Genomic DNA, 5,000 nt, shown 5'->3' on the forward strand with positions numbered 1-5,000 from the left:
CCTCTCACTCTCCTCTCTCTCTCCTCTCTCTCTATCTCTCCTCTCTCTCTATCTCTCCTCTGTCTCTCTCTCCTCTCTCTCTCTCTCCTCTCTTTTTCTCTTCTCCTCTCTCTCTCTCATGAATAGACGATCCCCAGGGGAGCCACGGGGTGCTTTCTGGGGGCCATGGAGCAATAGGAACATTTTGACATCGAATTAAATTGAATCTTATCTCACGTACGTACGTACTTGTAACTTTCTCTCACATATCAGTAAACTGGAATCTTTCCATAATGTGTTCTTGTCGTCTAACTATTGACACAGTTGAAAAGATAGCATGGAGATTATTATATAGTGGCCGGGACCACAGAAGGGAAAAGGTTGGGAACCCTAATATACAGAATATATATTTAGACTGCATTCTTTGAGTATTTAGATGAGCATGATAATCGTAAGAATGATAACAATTATGATGGTAATAACAGCAGAGATACTTACTTGAATCATGAATTGCTATTTTTGTTGATCTTTTCTCCTCTTCCTACATTCCTGTCTTTGCGAGCAGTAGACCGAATGGCCTCACACAACACACCTGGCAACGTGACTCACCACTCACACTGCGTAAATGCAATACGCTTATGAATTCTCTCTCTCTCTCTCTCTCTCTCTCTCTCTCTCTCTCTCTCTCTCTCTCTCTCTCTCTCTCTCTCTCTCTTTCTGTGTGTGTGTGTGTGTGTGTGTTTGTGTGTGTGTGTGTCCTTAAAGTATCTGTGGTACCTTCCCTGGTGCACAGACCTGCCAGCCGTATTTCGCTCCAGGGCTTGAGTAGATTTACATAATCATAAAGTCTGAAAGTGATACAAAGCATGTGTACTGAGAGAAAAGAAAAGAAAAAGCACTCTCACAGATGTGCTGTGAGGCTGAGGTCTACCCCTGACCCATGGGGGCCCAGTAGGCGACTCGCGTGTGACTGTTCATTCACAAAGGACAGATCACTAAGGTTGGCCGTGTGTGTTTGGCGAATGACTGCCCATTAACAAGACATTGGCCACAGACCAGTTACCGGCGGTTATTCGGCCAGGGAAGAAGCCAGACAGTTCCCTGCCTCCTAGTTTCTAAAAAGCCGGTGTTTGGGGGACGTGGCCAAGAAAGGCATCGTGTGCGATGTCCCAGGGATATCGAAATCATAGAAATGACAACGTAAAGGGAGTACATCGTACATACTGGGCGAGTAAAAGCAAATTGAATAGAGACCCAGAGTGAGGAACGCCCAAAACCACGAAAGTGGCCGAAGGCACCTTTTGGCTAGGCCGCCTAATCTCTGACCCAACTGGCTCAAACGGGCAACTACCCCGGGGCCCGGGCTCAGACGGGACCAGCAAAATTTGTTGCCTCAATATAATTACTGCATGCCTGCTTGGGTCCGAGCAAATATTAACGATCAGAATAACATAACGTTACAAATTTTTGAAATCGGATTCGGGATTGTCTTCCTTGAATTTACCATCTCTACCAACTATGCAAAGGGTTAATCCTTTGTTGGAATAAATCTATAGCGTAAAAAAATACAGCATAGCAAAAGGGAATGGTATGATCAATTGTTTATGATAATAAAATAAACATAATAATATTGTCATTACAGATGAACATTGATTTGAAATTGAGCAGGATTCATCTCCAACAATCATAAGGCCCACGAAGTAAGAACGAAAATATAGGGCCTGCACTTCGGGCCTCCTCGGCTCTCGACATCCGTGAAAGAATCAGATGTATTTAGCACAGTACCTGTAACAAAGTTATATACAGTCTTTTTACTTCATAAATATCAAAGGAGCATTCGAGGGAGCAAAGTGTAGTACCAAGGCACCTACAGTGCTTGTGGCGAACTAGAGTTAGGCACTGGGCAAGGAGGAGCATTATCCTCTGCACCGATAAACATACTTATGCACTTTCGTTGCAAGTTCATCTGTGAGACGTATGCAGCATCACATCCTATGCTAATGACATTCTCTTTCAGGTTTCCAACTGGGAAAAATACCTTCTTGAGGGGTTCATCAAAAACTGTGCCTCCCTTGGCCTCAGAATCAACTCTATTAAGACGAATTATGTTTCCTGATATCGTGAGCTGCCTTGCATTCTATGGTTATGAGGACTAGTTATTTCCAGGACCCACACTTATAACTATCAAGGTGGTATTGTGATTGCTCCCCACCTAATGGGACGCTCTCTCGCTTAACCACATTAGGTCCATGACTGGGTCAGGCAACGGCTGCCGAGTCAGCAGCCATCTGCCATATATAGTGGCCATTAAGAAAAGCTAGTGAACAGCGACACCAAGATGTTTTTCTAGACAATCAGGGGGCACTCTATAAGCTCTTGTATTTAGCCCAGATATCACGTAATTAGAAATATCATTCGCTAAATTCTAAACCCTGAGAGCAGGGTATTCAGGTGGCATTACATTGGAAACCTTCTCAAATCAGAATATCAAACAAACAAAGTTGAATCCTTAGTCAAAGTAGTACTTTCCGATAAAGAATTATACAAGGCAGTACTGTTGTTTTATAATCAAATAAAAAACGTGGTAGCAGTTATCTTCGAGATTTTGGAGAAGAAAAATGACCATGGTACCATTTGACATTATGAAAATATTGCTGGTACATCACACACACACACACACACACACACACACACACATATATATATATATATATATATATATATATGTATATATAGATATATATATAGATATATATATAGATATATATATATATATGTAAGGTATGTCCATATGTGATAGCCCGGCAATATAAATATATAAATAAATAAATAAATATATATATATATATATATATATATATATATATATATATATATATATATATATATATACACACACACACACACACACATATATAAATGTGTATGTGTGTGTGTGTGTAATCTTTAATGGCCTTTGTCGGAGACATCAAGTTCAGCGGCTACGCCGAAATCAGAAGCGCGAAAGGCAGGGTCTGCTCGAAAGCAGTTGCGGATCCATGGCGCAACCGGTTTGAATCGTGGAAAAAAAACAATGGTTAGAAGGAACGTTTCCGCTCGTTCTTGCACAGACAGCCTCTTCGTGAGCCTGTTGGTGACTTGGCCATTGACGAAAGAGCACCACGGGTCTCAATATAGGGAGAATTGGCAAACACTGACTTGACCTTTTATTAGGTCATATGAATCCTGAAGCGGACCAGTTGGACGGTGTGCTTCACATAATTAATCTTACAATTTCTGCAATCCATCGCCTCCTGTGATGATTTCCATAAATCTTTTCCTATAGCTATCTTCACGAAAGGCCAAGAGGCCACAACAGGAGAGTCGCATTTCTACTCGCTTGTTGTTAGAAGCCACAGACTCTTGCTCTGTGGAATGGCCTTTGGGAAAGTTTGAATCAGTCAGCGAGCAAAGTAAGCACGTGTTTATGGCACCAAGGATGTTAATGATGATGATAATGATGATGATGATGGTAGCAGTAATAAAGGTGTTCATAAGAATGATGATAATAGTAATAATAATTTTATATAATTATAACAATATTATTAATAATAATGATATGATTGGTATTAGTATTAATATTGACAAAGCTGATTAAAGTAATGGTAACGAGTATGATAATAATCATAATGACAATGATGAAAACAATAATAGTAATGATAATGATAATCATTATAATTAGTTGTAGCATTATGATCATGATAATGACAGTGATGATAATAGTAATAACATTACAAGAATGATGACACCATCATCATCATCAAGGGGCTAACGCCGACGGGGGCGCATGGCCGCATCCACCATTCGCTTCCAGCCACGAGGATCCATTGAGGCGAGTCTCCAGGCAGGCACACGGCCCATCTCTAATTCCTCGCGACAGGTCTCGTCGAGCTGCCCAAGCCATGATCTCCTAGGTCGTCCCACAGGTCTCCACCCAGGGTTGTCTCGCAGGGGAGACAACCTGATGAGCAGGGTCGTCCACAGGGAGATGAGCTAGGTGGCCATATAGCCTGAGTTGGCGATCCCCGATTATGCAAGTAACAGGTCCAATGCCAGTCTCACGGTGTAACCGCCGGTTGGACACGCAGTCCTGCCAACTGTACCCCATGATCCGGAGAAGGGACTTGTTACAAAAGGCATCAAGGCGAGATTCCCAAGACACTGGATAGCGTTCAGGTTTCGCTTCCATAGAGCAAAACTGGCAGTATCAAGGCCTTGAAGACACGCAGCTTGGTCCTTCTGCATAGGTAACGACATCTCCAAACGCTCTTGTTGACCGAGTTCATGGCTCCTGTTGCCAGACCAATCCGTCTACTGACTTCCTGGTCTGACAACACAGAGATATGGACTACGCTACCAAGGTATGTAAAACTTTCTGTAACTTCAACGTCCTCGCTGCAAGCATGGATCGACTGAACGGGTTCCCCTAACAGGCCCCCAAAGTCCTGAATCTTGGTCTTGGTCCAGGAGACCTCTAGGCCTAGGGGCTTCGCCTCATTGCTAAATGCATCAAGAGCCGCCACAAGTGCCTCCAGGGACTCAGATAGGATGGAAAACATCGTCGGCAAAGTCAAGGTCTGAGACCTTAATATTGCCTAGTGTTGCTCCACACTGACTTTGGCTAGTAGCCCTGCCCATTATCCAGTCCATACAAGTGTTGAAAAGTGTTGGTGCAAGGACACAGCCTTGCCTCACCCCTGAATTAACAGGGAAGAAGTTCGACATACCCCCACCACACTTTACAGCACTCTCATTACCAGTATAGAGGCTTGCTATCAGGCCAATAGTCTGTGTCGGAATTCCTCTGAGCCTCAGGATCTCCCATAGCGATTCCCGATGCACCGAGTCAAACGCCTTCTTGAGGTCGATGTAGGTTGCAAGCAACCCACGACCAAACTCACGACGGCGTTCTACAATTACTCGAAGCGCTAGTATACGGTCTATTGTGGACTTGCCAGGAGTAAATCCAGACTGCTCCGGTC

The sequence above is a fragment of the Penaeus monodon genome, chromosome 41 (genome assembly GCF_015228065.2).
Source record: "Penaeus monodon isolate SGIC_2016 chromosome 41, NSTDA_Pmon_1, whole genome shotgun sequence".
NCBI classification, from domain to species: Eukaryota; Metazoa; Arthropoda; class Malacostraca; order Decapoda; family Penaeidae; genus Penaeus; species Penaeus monodon.